The 24,344-nt window shown below is 42.3% G+C and overlaps 2 long non-coding RNA genes across 2 annotated transcripts; both read left to right on the forward strand.

Moving 5' to 3' along the window:
• The first annotated feature begins 4,299 nt into the window (after positions 1–4,299).
• LOC132641179 (uncharacterized) lies at positions 4,300–6,872 on the forward strand. Its single transcript, XR_009582756.1, has 3 exons — positions 4,300–4,482; positions 5,275–5,325; positions 6,629–6,872. It is a non-coding gene; the product is annotated as an uncharacterized LOC132641179 (long non-coding RNA).
• Positions 6,873–9,810: 2,938 nt separating this feature from the next.
• LOC132641231 (uncharacterized) lies at positions 9,811–12,291 on the forward strand. The gene is made up of 3 exons (XR_009582786.1): positions 9,811–9,911; positions 10,691–10,741; positions 12,045–12,291. It is a non-coding gene; the product is annotated as an uncharacterized LOC132641231 (long non-coding RNA).
• The last annotated feature ends 12,053 nt before the right edge of the window (positions 12,292–24,344 follow it).

The raw sequence follows: 24,344 nt of genomic DNA on the forward strand, positions 1-24,344 counted from the left end.
AAGTTTTCTCTTTTTCAATCAGTAGAATTGAACTAAAAAGTGTGCAAAATGTTGGAAGAATTTCCTAAACCTCTAGAACTCGCATAAATAGGACCCAACTACCCTAAAACCCTCACAGGTAACGCCATGACATGTAACATATGTAAATTTGGTACGCCGCCTCATTTGACCCGAGGTGGGCCCATGGTCCCCGGATTTTCCTTATTGTTCCGTTTGATTTATTTTGAAGCAGAATCCAAAGAAACCCTTGATCCGTATTCCGTTCACCGAATGACAAGTACTGTAACTATGCTAACGAAGATACTCCTATGATGACAATGATAATGATGATGTTGAGAAAGAGAATATGCCTACGATAAGTACGACAAGAATGATTCCATGACTAAGAGTCTTGAGCTAAGAATCCTATGTGAATATGAAAGTGTTATACTAGTTCTTGAACCTCAATTCTATTCCTTAGCTATGACACTAGTTTCTAAAAGACTTCAAAGCATATTAGTTGGCGGTTATAAAGTCCATGATTTCATTCTATGCTCTCTCTTAAGGCTATTTTCCGTTGGTAGTCTCGCCTTAAAATACTCGTTCCTTCAAGGTGAGACAAAGTGACCATGATTATTCCATAATGAAATCGGAGGTCACCGACCTTACGTCACTCCGATGGACACATGACTTTCTTTGGGCTCTCATGCATGCCAATTGTATGACATATGTATATGAATGTGAATATGTATATGTATATGTATATGAGGAAAAGGGGAAGGGCCACTGTTACATCACCACCTGATTCAGCTGGATTTCGTCCCGGACGCGGGATATGGGAGAGTCGGGTACGGCGTCTGTATATGTTAAATATATTTATATATGATATGTTGGGACACTGTTGGGGAGGGGGGTGGGAGAGCCGATGTACTCGGCGTCTGTAAATGTGAATAAAGGATACCGTTTTCTGAAACGTTCTGTTTTCTATACATGTAAATAAGAAGTACTGTTTTCTGGAAAAAAAAGACGAAGCATGCATGGCATCTGCCTGAAAGGAATTCATATGTACAGGTCACTTCTGTCCCAAGATAAGCTCCATATGTCTATTCCGTTATTATTCATACTGTATATTCCTTTATTATGTCACTATTCATGCCTTACATACTCAGTACATTACTCGTACTGACCCCTCTTCTTCGGGGGCTGCGTTCATGCCGCGCAGGTATACCAGCTGAGCCACAGTTATCATAGAAGATGTTCCAGCGGAGTTGGCGAGCTCCACTTGTTCTGGAGTGCTGCCGAGTCAGAGTATATGAGCTATGGTGTTTGTTCAATGTTAGAGACTTTGCAGACAGAGTCATGAGTATAGAGTGTCAGCTTGGTAGACGGCTTCAACCGTCACAATGTTATTACGTTTCATGTCGCGGGTCCCATATGATGATAGACATTACTTATGAAAAAAAAATATTGGAGGGCTTACCATGTATTTATTTCTTAATTGATACAAGAGTTTATCTATGTAATAAGAGTCAGCGGGTTCGTTCGGCTCCAGATATGGGGTCGGGTGCCCATCACACCCTAGTAAAGTCGGGGTGTGACAAAGTGGTATCAGAGCAGGTCGGTCTAAGTGGTTGTTTGCAAAGTCGTGTCCGGTAGAGTCCTGTTTATGGGTGTAAAGCCGGCCACATTTATCAACAGGAGGTTGCGGGGCATTTAGGAAATGTTGACCTTCTTTCTGTCTTAGATCGTGCGATAGAGCCAAGTCATAGAAAATAAGATTCCTTCTACTAACCGTCGATGTTCGCAGACGCCTAGTGGCGACGAAAGAAGACAAGTGACGAGATGGCAAGTTACAAAGGTAAGCCTGAATAATTGTTCTGTTATCTGAACTGGGAGTACTGGATGGCGGGGATGTGCCATATAGTCGTACGTTCTGTAAGGCATTTATGACATTGGCCGCATACAGATTTTAAATAGTAGGAACGGTAAAGGAGGTCCTGCCAGGACGGGTACGCCCCACAGGAGGAATCATGGAAAGGAAATATTGTAAATAGGCAATAAGTGAAATGTGTTGGTTCAGAAAGGTTATGGATTTGGATGTGGCGACGAAGGTGGGGTCGCTATCATCGGGAATCTGGAAGTCCAGGAGGTAGCCATACACACAGGCAGAAGATGAACATCGGGAACCAAAAGGGAAAAACCGTAATTGCGAAAGAAGTACGCGTTATGAAAGTTCCTTGGAGCCTGTGAAGCCTCGACTCGCTCCAAAACATGTAATAAAGGTCATGTGAAGAAACGGACGCGAAAATATCGGCCTTAAGGCACCGGATTTCAGTGAAGCTTTTGGGTTAAGCGTGCTCAGGTGGGAGAAATTTCATGATGGGTGACCCCCTGGGAAGTTGGCAAGAAATTCTATAAATTGAGACATAAGGGACAAATGAAAAGCTAGGGTAGTCTAAGGAAAACTAGGATATACGGGATGGGTGGAGACCATAGGAAGTCGCGCAGGACGAGGCAGACTAGCTCGGTAAAGAGACAGAAAATGCATCATAGCTCTGGAATTAGGCTAGGCTTGAACAACGTTTGGAAGTAAGTTGTGGGCAAGTTGATAGTAAATATATATATATATATATATATATATGTCTAAAGGTGTAGCGTGTCCCATATAAAATTGTATCGGTGGGCATGTGAGTTCTAGCAACCGAAGCTACGGTATAATAGGCGTTAATAGAGTAAAGGAATCGAAGCCCGAGCGATAGCGAGAGTAAATGGTACAAGTGCTGCGAATGAGCTGTTATTATTTTACTATAGGTTGAGGTTGGAAATTCTAGTATAACGATACTCGGAAAAGAAAAAGAGTGAGTAAATGAAAGATAGAAAGCTTAAATATTGGAAAAGGTGAAAGTTAAGAAAAACTTAGTAAGTGAAACCCCCGCGAGAAATTAATGGTAAAAGTACGAGACCACTAGGATGAAGATTCAAGAAGGCATGTGAGACGAGGTAGAGTGAGGTAAAAGGAAACAAGGAGAAATGTGGAGAGGTTGAGAGTTGATTTCAACAAGTAGGTCTAAGAGAATGGTGACCAGGGTAGAGGAATGTGAAGTAAGAGAAGGAATGCTCAGGATGGTGATGGTGTTAAGGTAAAAGATCTGTAAAAGGATAAGTATGTAGCTATAGTAATATCCCTAGAGGTTGGATATAAAAGGATAGGGAGAGTGAAAGTTGTAAGGGTTCTGTGCTGAGAGCAAAAGTAGCAGAACGCTTAAGAAATATGGACGCACAGCTACAATACGAACACGTAGTCAAGGAAGAATTACGAGCAAGAGAGCTAAGCAAGTGAAAGGACTATTGGCATATAAGGAACCCCTTAAACGGGGGGGGGGGGGGGGGGGAGGCCATATCAGGCTTACAAGGAATGACGATAAATGAAACGAGCACCAACACATGAAGTCAAAGACAAGTATACCTGTATTGAGAGATACGAAAAGAGACTAAAGAATAGTTGTAGTAAGAATCTGAAGGTGTGGCTTTTGTTAAGATATGGTCACTAAATAGTAACAGAAAAGAGATGATTTGAGAAAGACAAGGATAATACGTTGGCCCAACAAAGTAGAAAACCCACGACACGGGAAGAAGATTCATGTAAAAATCGAGAAGTTCGATTATAAAAGGAATGAGGTAAAGGATAATGAGTGAGCATGAAGGAAAGGACGACTATAAAGGGATCCTCCCGAAATATTATGACACCCCATAAGACCAGTTGAACATTCGAGGACGAATGTTCTAAAGGGGGAAGGATGTTATATCCCGTATTTCGTACGTTCGGATATCCCAAAGTAGTCGTGAAGAAGTAAAGGGAATGACCATTTTAAAAAATTTATTATAATGTATAAGTTGTTGTGAATATTATTTACGAACATTGGTAGTATGGAAATATTGCGAAGGACTAAGGGCAAAATGGGAATTTCACAAAAAAAAAATATCAAGAATGTTCTTGAAGGACCCTTGGCCGTGTGGCATGCCCCTATATGTCCACATTTTTATTAATTAATAAGGGCTAATGGTAAATTATAACAACATAAGGGGCAAAGCTTGCCAAAGAAGACAATAGTCTTCTTTGTTAAAATTTCAAGAAAACTCTAGAAGAAGAAAAAAAAAAGATGACAAATAAGTCATCTTTGCCACCAAATTAAGAAGAATCTAGAGATGGATAGGTGGCCACATAAGATTGGAGGAGACTATATATATATATAAAAGGGAGAGGACTAATTCATCAATTTGGAGAGTTGGAGAAACAAAGAAAAAAAAAAGACACTTTGGAAGAAAAACAAAGGGCCAATTTCGGCCAAGCTTGGAGGAAACAAGAACCTTGGAAAAATTTCTCAAAAATTACTCTCTACTAATTGGAAGGTCCCTAGCAAGGAGAAGAGGTCATTGGAACAAGTAGAACATTTATTGTTGCAAGATCAACATTCTAGCCAAGTGGGAAATTGAAGAAAAAGGGTAAGAACTTAATCTTCTTTTATATGTTATGTATGGTTGTGTATGTTGTGGTGTGTGGGAGTGAATGGAACTCATGAAGATTATGAAAATATGGATGTTGAATAGTTGTCCGTGTATATGTAGTTGTGGCCATGTGGTCATAGTGTGATTTGGAAGAGAATGGATTAATTCTATGTAGTATGTTAGTTGTTGTTGCAATGTATGGAAAAGGATGGAAATTCATGAAAATAGGGGTGTAGTTGTTGTGGCCGAGAATGTTATTGTGTGGTAAGCTATGATGAATTGATTTCATGTAGTATTCTAGTCGATGTCGTTGCGGATTCTATGATATTATATGAAGGATTAAAGGGTTGGAACGAAATGGAAATTGGTTGTAGATTGGTGGAGAAGTTAATGTAATATTAGTATGCTTCTTTTATATTTGTATGAATATGATGTTAGCAATCCATGGTTTTAATGTGGGTTATGAATCTAGAATAAAAATGTGTGGTTACAATTTTTTTGAAGTTTTCGGGTAGCATTAAATCATTGTGAATATTGTGAATGTTGTCGGACTATGTAGGAAGAGCGCTTAATGTTAGAATGTATTCTTGAATTGATTATTGACGTTATATCTTGGTTGTTGGTTGGGTTGCTGTTGAATTGGGCCGAGCCATATTCTCGGGGGGGGGGGGGGGGGGGGGCATATTTACCGGGGAAATGCTGCCGAAACTTCGGCAGACAAAGTGTTACTTTAAAGAATCAACTTCTAAAGGCTCTAATCAAGTTTTGGTAAACATGACCAATTTGTAGATTTTGGCGGATTTGGAACGTGAATTTGGAGTCGCATAAGAAGCAGAAAAGGTACGTATGGCTTCACCCTTCTTTCTATGGCATGTCTTAGACGGAATATGTTGGATATGAGCCTCGGGAATAACTCTACCCTCCGGAATCCGCGCCTAAAGTTTTCTCTTTTTCAATCAGTAGAATTGAACTAAAAAGTGTGCAAAATGTTGGAAGAATTTCCTAAACCTCTAGAACTCGCATAAATAGGACCCGACTACCCTAAAGCCCTCACAGGTAACGCCATGACATGTAACATATGTAAATTTGGTACGCCGCCTCATTTGACCCGAGGTGGGCCCATGGTCGCCGGATTTTCCTTATTGTTCCGTTTGATTTTTTTTGAAGCAGAATCCAAAGAAACCCTTGATCCGTATTCCGTTCACCGAATGACAAGTACTATAACTATGCTAACGAAGATACTCCTATGATGACAATGATAATGATGATGTTGAGAAAGAGAATATGCCTACGATAAGTACGACAAGAATGATTCCATGACTAAGAGTCCTGAGCTAAGAATCCTATGTGAATATGAAAGTGTTATACTAGTTCTTGAACCTCAATTCTATTCCTTAGCTATGACACTAGTTTCTAAAAGACTTCAAAGCATATTAGTTGGCGGTTATAATGTCCATGATTTCATTCTATGCTCTCTCTTAAGGCTATTTTCCGTTGGTAGTCTCGCCTTAAAATACTCGTTCCTTCAAGGTGAGACAAAGTGACCATGATTATTCCATAATGAAATCGGAGGTCACCGACCTTACGTCACTCCGATGGACACATGACTTTCTTTGGGCTCTCATGCATGCCAATTGTATGACATATGTATATGAATGTGAATATGTATATGTATATGTATATGAGGAAAAGGAGAAGGGCCACTGTTACATCACCACGTGATTCAGCTGGATTTCGTCCCGGACGCGGGATATGGGCGAGCCGGGTACGGCGTCTGTATATGTTATATATATTTATATATGATATGTTAGGACACTGTTGGGGAGGGGGGTGGGAGAGCCGATGTACTCGGCGTCTGTAAATGTGAATAAAGGATACCGTTTTCTGAAACGTTCTGTTTTCTGTACATGTAAATAAGAAGTACTGTTTTCTGAAAAAAAAAAAAAGACGAAGCATGCATGGCATCTGCCTGAAAGGCATTCATATGTACAGGTCACTTCTGTCCCAAGATAAGCTCCATATGTCTATTCCGTTATTATTCATACTGTATATTCCTTTATTATGTCACTATTCATGCCTTACATACTCAGTACATTACTCGTACTGACCCCTCTTCTTCGGGGGCTGCGTTCATGCCGCGCAGGTACACCAGCTGAGCCACAGTTATCATAGAAGATGTTCCAGCGGAGTTGGCGGGCTCCACTTGTTCTGGAGTGCTGCCGAGTCAGAGTATATGAGCTATGGTGTTTGTTCAATGTTAGAGACTTTGCAGACAGAGTCATGAGTATAGAGTGTCAGCTTGGTAGACGGCTTCAACCGTCACAATGTTATTACGTTTCATGTCGCGGGTCCCATATGATCATAGACATTACTTATGAAAAAAAATATTGGAGGGCTTACCATGTATTTATTTCTTAATTGATACAAGAGTTTATCTATGTAATAAGAGTCAGTGGGTTCGCTCGGCTCCAGATATGGGGTCGGGTGCCCATCACACTCTAGTAAAGTCGGGGTGTGACAAAGTGGTATCAGAGCAGGTCGGTCTAAGGGGTTGTCTGCAAAGTCGTGTCCGGTAGAGTCCTATTTATGGGTGTGAAGCCGGCCACATTTATAAACAGGAGGCTGCGGGGCATTTAGGAAATGTTGACCTTCTTTCTGTCTTAGATCGTGCGATAGAGCCAAGTCATAGAAAATAAGATTCCCTCTACTAACCGTCGATGTTCGCAGACGCCTAGTGGCGACGAAAGAAGACAAGTGACGAGATGGCAAGTTACAAAGGTAAGCCTGAATTATTGTTCTGTTATCTGAACTGTGAGTACTGGATGGCGGGGATGTGCCATATAGTCGTACGTTCTGTAAGGCATTTATGACATTGGCCGCATACAGATTTTGAATAGTAGGAACGGTAAAGGAGGTCCTGCCAGGACGGGTACGCCCCACAAGAGGAAGCATGGAAAGGAAATACTGTAAATAGGCAATAAGTGAAATGCGTTGGTTCAGAAAGGTTATGGATTTGGATGTGGCGACAAAGGTGGGGTCACTATCATCGGGAATCTGGAAGTCCAGGAGGTAGCCATACACACAGGCAGAAGATGAACATCGGGAACCAAAAGGGAAAAACCATAATTGCGAAAGAAGTATGCGTTATGAAAGTTCCTTGGAGCCTGTGAAGCCTCGGCTCGCTCCAAAACATGTAATAAAGGTCATGTGAAGAAACGGACGCGAAAATATCGGCCTTAAGGCACCGCATTTCAGTGAAGCTTTTGGGTTAAGCGTGTTCAGGTGGGAGCAATTTCATGATGGGTGACCCCCTGGGAAGTTGGCAAGAAATTCTATAAATTGAGACATAAGGGACAAATGAAAGTCTAGGGTAGTCTAAGGAAAACTAGGATATACGGGATGGGTGGAGACCATAGGAAGTCGCGCAGGACGAGGCAGACTAGCTCGGTAAAGAGACAGAAAATGCATCATAGCTCTGGAATTAGGCTAGGCTTGAACAGCGTTTGGAAGTAAGTTGTGGGCAAGTTGATAGTAAATATATATATATATATATATATATATATATATATATATATGTATAAAGGTGTAGCGTGTCCCATATAAAATTGTATCGGTGGGCATGTGAGTTCTAGCAACCGAAGCTACGGTATAAAAGGCGTTAATAGAGTAAAGGAATCGAAGCCCGAGCGATAGCGAGAGTAAATGGTACAAGTGCTGCGAATGAGCTGTTATTATTTTACTATAGGTTGAGGTTGGAAATTCTAGTATAACGATACTCGGAAAAGAAAGAGAGTGAGTAAATGAAAGATAGAAAGCTTAAATATTGGAAAAGGTGAAAGTTAAGAAAACCTTAGTAAGTGAAACCCCCGCGAGAAATTATTGGTAAAAGTACGAGACCACTAGGATGAAGATTCAAGAAGGCATGTGAGACGAGGTAGAGTGAGGTTAAAGGAAACAAGGAGAAATGTGGAGAGGTTGAGAGTTGATTTCAACAAGTAGGTCTAAGAGAATGGTGACCAGGGTAGAGGAATGTGAAGTAAGAGAAGGAATGCTCAGGATGGTGATGGTGTTAAGGTAAAAGATCTGTAAAAGGATAAGTATGTAGCTATAGTAATATCCCTAGAGGTTGGATATAAAAGGATAGGGAGAGTGAAAGTGGTAAGGGTTCTGTGCTGAGAGCAAAAGTAGCAGAACGCTTAAGAAATATGGACGCACAGCTACAATACGAACACGTAGTCAAGGAAGAATTACGAGCAAGAGAGCTAAGCAAGTGAAAGGACTATTGGCATATAAGGAACCCCTTAAAGGGGGGGGGGGGGGGAGGCCATATCAGGCTTACAAGGAATGACGATAAATGAAACGAGCACCAACACATGAAGTCAAAGACAAGTATACCTGTATTGAGAGATACGAAAAGAGACTAAAGAATAGTTGTAGTAAGAATCTGAAGGTGTGGCTTTTGTTAAGATATGGTCACGAAATAGTAACAGAAAAGAGATGATTTGAGAAAGACAAGGATAATACGTTGGCCCAACAAAGTAGAAAACCCACGACACGGGAAGAAGATTCATGTAAAAATCGAGAAGTTCGATTATAAAAGGAATGAGGTAAAGGATAAGGAGTGAGCATGAAGGAAAGGACGACTACAAAGGGATCCTCCCGAAATATTATGACACCCCATAAGACCAGTTGAACATTCGAGGACGAATGTTCTAAAGGGGGGAAGGATGTTATATCCCGTATTTCGTACGTTCGGATATCCCAAAGTAGTCGTGACGAAGTAAAGGGAATGACCATTTTCAAAAATTTATTATAATGTATAAGTTGTTGTGAATATTATTTACGAACATTGGTAGTATGGAAATATTGCGAAGGACTAAGGGCAAAATGGGAATTTCACAAAAAAAATATCAAGAATGTTCTTGAAGGGCCCTTGGCCGTGTGGCATGCCCCTATATGTCCACATTTTTATTAATGAATAAGGGCTAATGGTAAATTATAACAACATAAGGGGCAAAGCTTGCCAAAGAAGACATTAGTCTTGTTTGTTAAAATTTCAAGAAAACTCTAGAAGAAAAAAAAAATGACAAATAAGTCATCTTTGCCACCAAATTAAGAAGAATCTAGAGATGGATAGGTGGCCACATAAGATTGGAGGAGACTATATATATATATAAAAGGGAGAGGACTAATTCATCAATTTGGAGAGTTGAAGAAACAAAGAAAAAAAGAAGACACTTTGGAAGAAAAACAAAGAGCCAATTTCGGCCAAGCTTGGAGGAAACAAGAACCTTGGAAAAATTTCTCAAAAATTACTCTCTACTAATTGGAAGGTCCCTAGCAAGGAGAAGAGGTCATTGGAACAAGTAGAACATTTATTGTTGCAAGATCAACATTCTAGCCAAGTGGGAAATTGAAGAAAAAGGGTAAGAACTTAATCTTCTTTTATATGTTATGTGTGGTTGTGTATGTTGTGGTGTGTGGGAGTGAATGGAACTCATGAAGATTATGAAAATATGGATGTTGAATAGTTGTCCGTGTATATGTAGTTGTGGCCGTGTGGTCATAGTGTGATTTGGAAGAGAATGGATTAATTCTATGTAGTATGTTAGTTGTTGTTGCAATGTATGGAAAAGGATGGAAATTCATGAAAATAGGGGTGTAGTTGTTGTGGCCGAGAATGTTATTGTTTGGTAAGCTATGATGAATTGATTTCATGTAGTATTCTAGTCGATGTCGTTGCGGATTCTATGATATTATATGAAGGATTAAAGGGTTGGAACGAAATGGAAATTGGTTGTAGATTGGTGGAGAAGTTAATGTAATATTAGTATGCTTCTTTTATATTTGTATGAATATGATGTTAGCAATGCATGGTTTTAATGTGGGTTATGAATCTAGAATAAAAATGTGTGGTTACACTTTTGTTGAAGTTTTCGGGTAGCATTAAATCATTGTGAATATTGTGAATGTTGTCGGACTATGTAGGAAGAGCGCTTAATGTTAGAATGTATTCTTGAATTGATTATTGACGTTATAGCTTGGTTGTTGGTTGGGTTGCTGTTGAATTGGGCCGAGCCATATTCTCGGGGGTGGCATATTTACAGGGGAAATGCTGCCGAAATTTCGGCAGACAAAGTGTTACTTTAAAGAATCAACTTCTAAAGGCTCTAATCAAGTTTTGGTAAACATGACCAATTTGTAGATTTTGGCGGATTTGGAACGTGAATTTGGAGTCGCATAAGAAGCAGAAAAGGTATGTAAGGCTTCACCCTTCTTTCTATGGCATGTCTTAGACGGAATATGTTGGATATGAGCCTCGGGAATAACTCTACCCTCCGGAATCCGCGCCTAAAGTTTTCTCTTTTTCAATCAGTAGAATTGAACTAAAAAGTGTGCAAAATGTTGGAAGAATTTCCTAATCCTCTAGAACTCGCATAAATAGGACCCAACTACCCTAAAACCCTCACAGGTAACGCCATGACATGTAACATATGTAAATTTGGTACGCCGCCTCATTTGACCCGAGGTGGGCCCATGGTCCCCGGATTTTCCTTATTGTTCCGTTTGATTTATTTTGAAGCAGAATCCAAAGAAACCCTTGATCCGTATTCCGTTCACCGAATGACAAGTACTGTAACTATGCTAACGAAGATACTCCTATGATGACAATGATAATGATGATGTTGAGAAAGAGAATATGCCTACGATAAGTACGACAAGAATGATTCCATGACTAAGAGTCTTGAGCTAAGAATCCTATGTGAATATGAAAGTGTTATACTAGTTCTTGAAGCTCAATTCTATTCCTTAGCTATGACACTAGTTTCTAAAAGACTTCAAAGCATATTAGTTGGCGGTTATAATGTCCATGATTTCACTCTATGCTCTCTCTTAAGGCTATTTTCCGTTGGTAGTCTCGCCTTAAAATACTCGTTCCTTCAAGGTGAGACAAAGTGACCATGATTATTCCATAATGAAATCGGAGGTCACCGACCTTACGTCACTCCGATGGACACATGACTTTCTTTGGGCTCTCATGCATGCCAATTGTATGACATATGTATATGAATGTGAATATGTATATGTATATGTATATAAGGAAAAGGGGAAGGGCCACTGTTACATCACAACCTGATTCAGCTGGATTTCGTCCCGGACGCGGGATATGGGAGAGCCGGGTACGGCGTCTGTATATGTTATATATATTTATATATGATATGTTGGGACACCATTGGGGAGGGGGGTGGGAGAGCCGATGTACTCGGCGTCTGTAAATGTGAATAAAGGATACCGTTTTCTGAAACGTTCTGTTTTCTGTACATGTAAATAAGAAGTACTGTTTTCTGAAAAAAAAAAAAAGACGAAGCATGCATGGCATCTGCCTGAAAGGCATTCATATGTACAGGTCACTTCTGTCCCAAGATAAGCTCCATATGTCTATTCCGTTATTATTCATACTGTATATTCCTTTATTATGTCACTATTCATGCCTTACATACTCAGTACATTACTCGTACTGACCCCTCTTCTTCGGGGGCTGCGTTCATGCCGCGCAGGTACACCAGCTGAGCCACAGTTATCATAGAAGATGTTCCAGCGGAGTTGGCGAGCTCCACTTGTTCTGGAGTGCTGCCGAGTCAGAGTATATGAGCTATGGTGTTTGTTCAATGTTAGAGACTTTGCAGACAGAGTCATGAGTATAGAGTGTCAGCTTGGTAGACGGCTTCAACCGTCACAATGTTATTACGTTTCATGTCGCGGGTCCCATATGATGATAGACATTACTTATGAAAAAAAATATTGGAGGGCTTACCATGTATTTATTTCTTAATTGATACAAGAGTTTATCTATGTAATAAGAGTCAGCGGGTTCGCTCGGCTCCAGATATGGGGTCGGGTGCCCATTACACCCTAGTAAAGTCGGGGTGTGACACTTACACCTTTCATACTCAGTACATTATCCGTACTGACTCCCCGTTGCTCGGAGGGATGCGTTCATACCCGCAGGTTCAGGTAGACCGACAGGTGGTCCAGCTTAGCAAGACTTCCATCCAGCCGTGGTGAGTGCGCTCTATTGATCTGGAGCTGGAGTATTGTCACGACCCAGCCCCGTGGGCCGCGACTGGCACCCTACTTGGGTACCCAGACCAAATTACGTATTCATTGCCAAATCCAAACTTATTTCAGATTTTCATAAAAATCATATCAAACATAGTTTATATCAAAATATGTCTTAAGCGATCGCACAAATCAAAATGTCATATCGGATCCAAACTGCGCGGCGGAATAGACATCGCCGGTCAAAAATGCAAATATAAGCATAAGGGCCATTCAGGGCCATCAAAACAAACGGACCGCTATAAGACCAGAAAAACAAAATCAAACGAACATATATAGGACCCTCGCCCCACATATATGACTACAGGCCTCTACGAACTCAAAACAAAGACATATGGCGAGACAGGGCCCCGCCGTACCCAAATAGTCAAATGTACAGAATATACATAGCAAAAGGGAGTCTGTACCAAGAGTGGACTCCGAGTCAAGAAGGAGTACTGTGAAGTAGCAAAGAGTGAAGCCTACAGTGGAGGATCACCAATATCTGCACCTGCGGGCATGAAACGCAGCCCCCGGAGAAAAAGGGTCAGTACGAAATATGTACTGAGTATGTAAAGCACGGAGTACAGAAATATGGGCCAAAACCGAAAGCAAATCAGATGACAAAGTGGAGTACAAATCAGTATGTCAAAATCCGTATCAAAATCATATACGTATACATAATGCAAACGAAATCATGCAAACGCTTAAGAACGTGGTCGCCACTCCGATGCTGGCGCCACACACAGCATAACACCAAAAGGTTTCAAATCTCCGTACATCCCCTGATCACAAACACAAACATAGGTGAGCGTATCGCATCACGAGCCATATCACAGCATAACTCCAAACGGAGCCCGGCCCTATGGCGAAGCCTCGGGAACCGCAACACAGCATATGGCCGAATTATCATAAGGCGCACGGATTATAACCGGCCCGGGAACCGGTGAACGAAGTCATAATAGGGCACGAGCGGAGTCGTGAGCAAACAAATGCAATACATATTTCGAAATAGCCTTTCAAAACATAATGAGTTCATATATCCCTTCATAAACCAAAATAGTCAAATTGTTAGTTGGTACGAATGTTCATTCCACAAAACGTTTTCAAAGTAGTGCATATAACTCAAAAGCGTAATTTAACATATCATAGTAATCGAAGCATATCTCATAGAGGAACGTTTCGAAATCAAAGGGTTCATATCCAACTTTATTCAAAAAGAGAGCTCGATAGGACAAATAGGGCGTCTCGGGGTTAGCGGGCCCACCTCGAGTCAAATTGAGGTGGCGAACATAGTTTACGAACATTTATAGGCCAAAAGGTCATACATAATCATTATCAAGTGACCCGATCACATTTTGGTAGGTTTCGGACGATTGGTGGCATTCTAGCCAAAATAGAGCCCTTAGGCTTCAATTGAATTGAATGAATAGTAACTTTTCTGTGGGTCGGGTTACGAGGAGCAGAAATGCTCCGGAGGTTCCAATATTCACCTAACATACTAAGACATGCCAAACGAAGAAGTGGGAAGCTTTACATACCTTACTGACGTCTTATGCTCTCCCAAAAGTCAAGTCCCGTTTCGTCCGAAATCTGCAAATGGTGAAAGTTACCAATTTGAGATTCTTAGGCTTAAAAATGCCATTAACTTCATTTTTGCCTACCAAAATTTCGGCAGCACTTCCCCTATAAATCTAACGTCCCCGAGACTTAGTTCGGCTCAAAATACATCAACAACAACAGCCCACACATCGTCAAACAACACAAATCATAATCAAATCATTCTAGCTTCAAAGTTCTACCTTATTACATAAGTTGGCAACTTTTCGTTCAAAATATCAAAATCCCAAATCTATATCCACATTATTGTATTCATTCCCTCATTCACAATTATTCAATCACATTCCAAATGTATTCCAAGCCATATACGAAATTGCCCAAAATTCATTACTTTCCATAATTCATTCAAAGCATCAAAACTTACAACGAACGTTCTAACTTGCGTCGTTTCATTCTGAATTCATTAACATCAACCATAAGTCATATTTAAAGTCTTTGGCATCAAAGATATACAATGATATACGCAAATATACAAAAGGTATACACTTTCCCGTAATGATCCGAAACCCTTTTCCCACGCCAATTCAATTCTTTAAACGCTCATTTACGACATAAAGGTCACAACGACACACTAAACAAACTAAACAAGATCAATTCACATTACTTTGCACTTCATAAGTGCCACGGCTCCAACACCAAACACACACACACCCACGGCTTTCTACATACATCAAAGTTACGGAATTCTCGTCTATTCTCAATCCTTAACACATTCATATCAATTCTATAACACAAAAGTGTAAGAATTCTCACCTTTTCTTGAAAACCCGACTTGTCGCAAATGTTGCTCTTTCGCCAAACCAATTGTATCACGTCGGAGAGCGTCTTGAACTTACTACAAATACAAGAAGACCAAGATTTTTGGATTGGAAACAAAGCTAGAAAAATTATTTTTGTTGGGGAATGGGGTTTCGGCCGAGAGGGGGTTTTTGCTCCCAAAGGTGTGTTTGATTTTTTTCTTGAAAATTCTAAGGATATACATGGATATATATCTTGATTAAATGGTCACATGTAATTCACATGACCATTTAAATGGGGCTTGGGCCAAGGCCTTTGGCCGGCCACCCCTCAAACTTGGGCTTCCATTTTCTTCAAATTTTTCTTGGCCCAATTTGTAAAAATCTCATTTTGCAATTCCCGAAACTAATTTCCGAAATTCCAAATTTACCCTCGGCCTTCCCCGATGTCTTAACATCAATGATTCCATAACCAACCTAGTCATATTCACCAAAATCAAAATATTTCCTTATAACACACAAGTCGTAATTATTTCTCGATTTCCAATTACACGAGAACACGGGACATAACATTCTCCCCCCCTTAAGAACATTCGTCCCTGAATGTTAAATTAACCTTATAAAGTCCTATGACCAAGGCGGGGGAGTTCTTTATTATTAGTGGCATACGAAATTTTTTTTTCAACCAACATAACAAACTGAAAGGTTTAGATTACCTGTGGACGTCGGGAACAAGTGAGGGTATTTCCTTTTCATCTCGTCCTCCGCCTCCCAAGTCATCTCCTCCCGATTATTGTTGCGCCACAGGACTTTGACGGAGGGCACTTCTTTAGTGCGTAGTCTCCGCACCTGTCGATCCAGAATAGATACAGGCTGCTCGTCATAAGATAACTGCTACGTCACCTGAATGTCATCAATTGGGAATATCCTGGAAGGATCACCAATATATTTTCGCAACATAGACACATGAAACACCGGGTGTACGGCCTCCAAGTCGGATGGTAAGTCTAGCTCATAGGCGACCTCGCCTATCTTTCGAACGATCTGATACGGCCCAATGTACCGGGGGCTCAACTTACCCTTTCTACCGAACCTCATGACACCCTTAATGGGCGACACCTTCAGGAACACCCAGTCGCCAATCTGGAACTCTAACGGTCGATGTCGTCTATCTGCATAAGCTTTCTGTCGACTCTGAGCAGCCAATAATCGTTCTCGAATAAGCTTTACCTTATCTACAGCTTCCTGGATCACATCTGGCCCAATCAGCTTAGTCTCGCCCACGTCAAACCAACCAATAGGAGATCTGCATTTTCTTCCATACAGGGCTTCATACGGTGCCATCTGAATGCTGGAGTGATAACTATTATTATAGGCAAACTCAATAAGCGGCAAATGATCATCCCAGCTGCCCCTGAAATCAATAACGCAGGCCCGCAACATATCTTCGAGCGTCTGAATAGTGCGTTCGGCCTGCCCGTCGGACTGAGGGTGAAAAGTTGTACTAAGGCTCACCTGAGTCTTTAATCCCTCCTGAAATGACCTTCAGAAATTAGCTGTAAACTGGGCACCTCGGTCCATAATAATAGATATAGGGACTCCTTGAAGTCTGACTATCTCTCTGATATACAATCTGGCATAGTCCTCAGCCGAATAAGTAGTCCGAACCGGAAGGAAATGGGCTGATTTCGTCAGCCTGTCAACAATAACCCAGATAGAGTCGTACCTGCGTGGAGTGCGCGGTAACCCAACAACGAAATCCATATTAATCATCTCCCATTTCCAGGCTGGAATTTCCATCTCCTGTAATAATCCACCGGGCTTCTGATGCTCGATCTTAACTTGCTGGCAGTTCGGCCACTGACTAACAAACTCAGCAATATCTTTCTTCATACCGTCCCACCAATATAAACACCTGAGATCCCGATACATCTTAGTGGAACCAGGATGAACAGAATACCGTGCATTATGTGCCTCGCCCATAATCTGCCGTCGTAAGCCCGCAACGTCCAGTACACAGAATCTGCCGTCGTACAATAATACACCTTCAGGCGAGATTTCAAACAGAGTCTTTGCTTTATTAAGGGCCACATCTCTGTACTGAATCAAAAGAGGATCTTCAAACTGGCACTGCTTTACCTCCTGAATAATAGATGACTCAGCAACTGGACGAACAGAAATCCCAGAATCTCCAGAATCCACCAAACGAACTCCGAGGCTGGCCAGCTGATGAATATCACGAACCAAATCTTTCTTATCAGATGGAACATCAGCCAGACTGCCCACGGACTTGCGGCTAAGCGCGTCAGCTACCACATTGGCTTTCCCCGGATGGTACAGAATATCAACGTCGTAGTCCTTTAGTAACTCAAGCCATCTCCGCTGCCGCAAATTTAGTTCCTTCTGCTTAAAAATATACTGGAGACTCTTATGGTTCGTATAAATATCAACATGGACCCCATATAAATAATGCCGCCAAATCTTCAAAGCATGGATTACCGCGACCAACTCAAGATCATGAGTGGGATAGTTCTTCTCGTGCGGTCTGAGCTGCCGGGAAGCATAGGCTATAACTCGACCGTGCTGCATCAATACACAACCTATCCCAATACCAGAGGCGTCACAATAGACAACATACCCGTCAGATCCCTCTGGAAGAGCCAAAACTGGTGCTGTAATCAATCTCTCCTTCAGCATCTGAAAGCTGCGCTCGCAGGCATCTGTCCACTGGAATTTTGCTGTTTTCTGGGTAAGCCTCGTCAGTGGTGCTGCAATAGAAGAAAAATCCTCCACGAACCTGCGATAATACCCGGCCAATCCAAGAAAACTGCGCACCTCTGTCGGAGTAGTAGGCTTGGGCCAATTCTCCACAGCCTCAATCTTCTGCGTATCGACCCGAATACCATCTGCGCCGACAATATGGCCTAAGAATGCCACAGAAGTTAACCAGAATTCACATTTAGAGAATTTAGCATATAACTTCTGCTGACGGAGAACGCCAAGTACCGTCCTCAAATGATCTGAATGCTCCTCGGCTGATCGCGAGTAAATCAAAATATCATCAATAAACACAATAACAAACATATCCAGAAAAGGCCGAAATACCCGGTTCATCAGATCCATAAATACCGCTGGAGCATTAGTCAGCCCGAAAGACATAACTCTGAACTCATAATGCCCGTACCGGGTCCTGAAAGCGGTCTTCGGGATATCTGACTCCCGTACTCGCACCTGATGATAACCTGAGCGCAGATCTATCTTCGAAAAATATTTAGCACCCTGCAGCTGATCAAACAAGTCATCAATCCGGGGGAGGGGATATTTATTCTTTATAGTCACCTTATTTAGCTGCCGGTAGTCGATACACATCCGCAATGACCCATCTTTCTTTCTGACAAACAATACCGGCGCTCCCCAGGGTGATGTGCTGGGTCTGATAAAGCCCTTATCCAACAAATCTTTCAGCTGCTTCTTCAACTCTTTCAACTCAGCCGGTGCCATCCTGTACGGAGGAATAGATATAGGCTGCGTATCCGGCATCAACTCTATAATAAAATCAATCTCTCGCTCAGGCGGAAGGCCAGGAAGCTCGTCAGGAAAGACATCTGGAAACTCACTGACGACCGGAACAGACTGAAGGGTAGGTATCTCCGCGGCAGTATCGTGCACACGAACCAAATAATAGATATAACCCTTCTGGATCATCTTCTTAGCCTTGAGGTATGAAATAAACTTACCCCTCGGCGATGCTGTAGATCCGAACCACTCTATAACTGGTTCCCCTGGAAACTGAAAACGGACTACCTTTTTCTGGCAGTCGACATTAGCATAACAGGAAGACAACCAGTCCATACCCATAATGATGTCAAACTCAAGCATGTCTAACTCTATCAAATCAGCCTTAGTGCTACGATCATAAATGGTCACAGAACAATCTCTATAGATCTGTCTCGCTATAACAAAATCCCCAACTGGCGTAGCTACCTCAAATGGATCTATAGGCTCAGACACTATCCCAATTTTACTAGCAACGAGCGGGGAAATATATGATAAAGTAGAGCCAGGGTCAATCAATGCATATACAGACCTGGAGAAAACCAGTAATGTACCTGTGACGACGTTTGGCGAAGCCTCCTGATCCTGGCGGCTGGCCAAAGCATATATGCGGTTCGAGGGACCGCTAGAACCTGAAACGCCACCGCGGCCTCGACCGCGTCCTGCCGATGCTGGCATACCTCGCCCTCCAGGGCGTGCAACAGATGGAGCAGAAAAAGAATCGGCGACTGACCCTGTCGGCTGAGCCACACTACCAGAACCGCTCGCCAACGGACAGTCTCTCATAAAGTGGCCCTGACCACCACAAGAAAAGCAAGCTCCAGTAGCTCGATAACACTCCCCAGGATGAGACTTCCCGCAATGAGGACAACGGGGCTTGGGTGGTCTGGCCTAGCTGGGACCCCTAGATACCTGTGAACCTGCCGCTCTGGAGCTCTGACCGGCCCCAGACGGTCCTGCACTGTCAAATCTCTGGCTACCTGACTGAGTACTCCGGCCGGACGGAGGAAAAGGTCTATCTGACTGCTGCTGCTGAGGCTGTCCGCCTCGAGAATCTCCAGAATAGCCTGCGGACCTAGCCCTCTTGGGCGGCCTCCTATCTCGATCTCTGCCAGAAGGATCAGACCTGCGACGGTCCTCCATACCCATCGCATAGGCCTGGAGTCGGGCAATGTCCATGTCTGTCTGCAATGATACTGCCATACAGCCATCAACCAAATACCGATCCAATCCCATAACATATCTGTGCATCCGATCGGACATATCTGCTACCACGGCCGGTGCATATCGAGCCAGAGAATCAAACTCAAGATTATACTCGCGAACACTCCGACCCCTCTGCTGCAGACGTAAGAATCGATCAGCCCGCGCCCGCCGTAACTCTGGGGGCAGAAAGTGGCGGGTGAAAGCAGTCACAAACTGATCCCAAGTGGCTGGAGGGGCACCCTCTCCCCTAGACAGCTCCCAAGTCTCGTACCAATGAGTGGCAACATCTCGAAGTCTGTGCGAAGCCAGCTCGACCGACTCGGTCTCTGAAGCCCTGACCAAGTCGAGTGAGCGTCGCATCCCCAGAATAAAGTCATGGGGGTCCTCGTCGGGCTTAGACCCGAAAAACTCTGGAGGGCCACATAATAGAAACTCCCGAACTCTCAGGCTGTCCCGTCTGTCATCGTCATCATCGTCCCTTCGCCCGCGTCTGCGAGCCTAACCTGCTACTAGTGTAGTCAACAACTGTACAGCCTCCCTCAGGGTCCTATCCTCCGCCCCTGGCTGAGGAGCTGGAGTCTCAAGAGCGGGTACACGGACCTCTGGAGCTGCTGAAGGTCCTGCTCCAGGCTGTACTAGTGGGGGTGTAGCAGACCCCTCAGAACGAGGCACAACCTCGGGCAAATCATAGACACGAGCCCGTGTAGCGCGTTGTGCCTGACTAGTCTCTCCCATCCTCGCTTTGCCCTTCTGGGCCGCCGTTGCCTTCTTCGGAGGCATCACTGCAAACACAATAGTGAGTCAGATCAAAATCACCCTAACAGCACAGCTCTATCCCACGATATAAGATTCCAAAGAAAGTAACATTCTAAATGCCCTGTAGCTTCCTGTTTATAGATGCGGTGCACAACACATCGATAAACAAGACTTTACGAGACACGGCCTGTAGACATTCCGAGGACAGACTGCTCTGATACCACTTTTGTCACGACCAAGCCCCGTGGGCCGCGACTGGCACCCTACTTGGGTACCTAGACCAAATTACGTATTCATTGCCAAATCCAAACTTATTTCAGATTTTCATAAAAATCATATCAAACATAGTTTATATCAAAATATGTCTTAAGCGGTCGCACAAATCAAAATGTCATATCGGATCCAAACTGCGCGGCGGAATAGACATCGCCGGTCAAAAATGCAAATATAAGCATAAGGGCCATTCAGGGCCATCAAAACAAACGAACCGCTTTAAGACCAGAAAAACAAAATCAAACGAACATATATAGGACCCTCGCCCCACATATATGACTACAGGCCTCTACGAACTCAAAACAAAGACATATGGCGGGACAGGGCCCCGCCGTACCCAAATAGTCAAATGTACAGAATATACATAGCAAAAGGGAGTCTGTACCAAGAGTGGACTCCGAGTCAAGAAGGAGTACTTCGAAGTAGCAAAGAGTGAAGCCTACAGTGGAGGATCACTAATATCTGCACCTGCGGGCATGAAACGCAGCCCCCGGAGAAAAGGGGTCAGTACGAAATATGTACTGAGTATGTAAAGCACGGAGTACAGAAATATGGGCCAAAACCGAAAGCAAATCAGATGACAAAGTGGAGTACAAATCAGTATGTCAAAATCCGTATCAAAATCATATACGTATACATAATGCAAACGAAATCATGCAAACGCTTAAGAACGTGGTCGCCACTCCGACGCTGGCGCCACACACTGCATAACACCAAAAGGTTTCAAATCTCCGTACATCCCCTGATCACAAACACAAACATAGGTGAGTGTATCGCATCACGAGCCATATCACAGCATAACTCCAAACGGAGCCCGGCCCTATGGCGAAGCCTCGGGAACCGCAACACAGCATACGGCCGAATTATCATAAGGCGCACGGATTATAACCGGCCCGGGAACCGGTGAACGAAGTCATAATAGGGCACGAGCGGAGTCGTGAGCAAACAAATGCAATACATATTTCGAAATAGCCTTTCAAAACATAATGAGTTCATATATCCCTTCATAAACCAAAATAGTCAAATCGTTAGTTGGTACGAATGTTCATTCCACAAAACGTTTTCAAAGTAGTGCATATAACTCAAAAGCGTAATTTAACATATCATAGTAATTGAAGCATATCTCATAGAGGAACGTTTCGAAATCAAAGGGTTCATATCCAACTTTATTCAAAAAGAGAGCTCGATAGGACAAATAGGGCATCTCGGGGTTAGCGGGCCCACCTCGCGTCAAATTGAGGTGGCGAACATAGTTTACGAACATTTATAGGCCAAAAGGTCATACATAATCATTATCAAGTGACCCGATCACATTTTGGTAGGTTTCGGACGATTGGTGGCATTCTAGCCAAAATAGAGCCCTTAGGCTTCAATTGAATTGAATGAATAGTAACTTTTCTGTGGGTCGGGTTACGAGGAGCAGAAATGCTCCGGAGGTTCCAATATTCACCTAACATACTAAGACATGCCAAACGAAAAAGTGGGAAGCTTTACATACCTTACTGACGTCTTATGCTCTCCCAAAAGTCAAGTCCCGTTTCGTCCGAAATCTGCAAATGGTGAAAGTTACCAATTTGAGATTCTTAGGCTTAAAAATGCCATTAACTTCATTTTTGCCTACCGAAATTTCGGCAGCACTTCCCCTATAAATCTAACGTCCCCGAGACTTAGCTCGGCTCAAAATACATCAACAACAACAGCCCACACATCGTCAAACAACACAAATCATAATCAAATCATTCTAGCTTCAAAGTTCTACCTTATTACATAAGTTGGCAACTTTTCGTTCAAAACTTCAAAATCCCAAATCTATATCCACATTATTGTATTCATTCCCTCATTCACAATTATTCAATCACATTCCAAATGTATTCCAAGCCACATACGAAATTGCCCAAAATTCATTACTTTCCATAATTCTTTCAAAGCATCAAAACTTACAACGAACGTTCTAACTTGCGTCGTTTCATTCCGAATTCATTAACATCAACCATAAGTCATATTTAAAGTCTTTGGCATCAAAGATATACAATGATATACACAAATATAAAAAAGGTATACACTTTCCCGTAATGATCCGAAACCCTTTTCCCACGCCAATTCAATTCTTTAAACGCTCATTTACGACATAAAGGTCACAACGACACACTAAACAAACTAAACAAGATCAATTCACATTACTTTGCACTTCATAAGTGCCACGGCTCCAACACCAAACACAAACACACCCACGGCTTTCTACATACATCAAAGTTACGGAATTCTCGTCTATTCTCAATCCTTAACATATTCATATCAATTCTATAACACAAAAGTGTAAGAATTCTCACCTTTTCTTGAAAACCCGACTTGTCGCAAACGTCGCTCTTTCGCCAAACCAATTGTATCACGTCAGAGAGCGTCTTGAACTTACTACAAATACAAGAAGACCAAGATTTTTGGATTGGAAACAAAGCTAGAAAAATTATTTTTGTTGGGGAATGGGGTTTCGGCCGAGAGGGGGTTTTTGCTCCCAAAGGTGTGTTTGATTTTTTTCTTGAAAATTCTAAGAATATACATGGATATATATCTTGATTAAATGGTCAAATGTAATTCACATGACCATTTAAATGGGGCTTGGGACAAGGCCTTTGGCCGGCCACCCCTCAAACTTGGGCTTCCATTTTCTTCAATTTTTTCTTGGCCCAATTTGTAAAAATCTCATTTTGCAATTCCCGAAACTAATTTCTGAAATTCCAAATTTACCCTCGGCCTTCCCCGATGTCTTAACATCAATGATTCCATAACCAACCTAGTCATATTCACCAAAATCAAAATATTTCCTTATAACACACAAGTCGTAATTATTTCTCGATTTCCAATTATACGAGAACACGGGACATAACAAGTATATTTTGGTATGCTAGTCTTTTGAGATGTACATGCATATGGGTATGATGGGGCCCTGTCCCGTCCTTTCTATAGTTTTTTTTCTAGTAGAGGTCTATGGACAGTTGTATGTATTAGTCAGAAGATGTAGCCTTATCGGCTTCTATTCTTTTGTGTACAGTATATGTAGCAGCCTAGCTGGCTTGCACTTGTCACGACCCGACTAGAGGTCATGACGGGTACCCGGGGCTAACCACCGAGCACCACTCATTGTATTACTCATCATACTCATTAAGCGTACATTCATTAATTTTATACTCAAATCATAGGAAAACCCTTTTTCATTTGGAACATAAATTACTTTTATATACATAAGCCCTTCGGCTATAAAAATAATATATATACAATAAGGACATCGTGAGACCATACTACCCACAAATGCGTATCTACGAGCCTCTACTAGAGTACTAGACATATGGACGGGACAGGACCCCGTCGTGCTCAAAATACGTATATATATATACACATAAAGGAATAAACCAAATAGCACTTCCAGAGTAATGGAGTGCTTCTGTAAATCTGCTGATAGCTTCTACGGATCTGCACCGTCCCCCGGTCTACCAGTGGGCACGAACACAGTGTCCAAAGAAAACGGACGTCAGTACGAACATTGTACTGAGTATGTAAGGCATGAACGAAATGAACATAGTGCATGTATCATATATATATATATATATATATATA

The sequence above is a fragment of the Lycium barbarum genome, chromosome 1 (assembly GCF_019175385.1).
Source record: "Lycium barbarum isolate Lr01 chromosome 1, ASM1917538v2, whole genome shotgun sequence".
In the NCBI taxonomy this organism is placed as follows: domain Eukaryota; kingdom Viridiplantae; phylum Streptophyta; class Magnoliopsida; order Solanales; family Solanaceae; genus Lycium; species Lycium barbarum.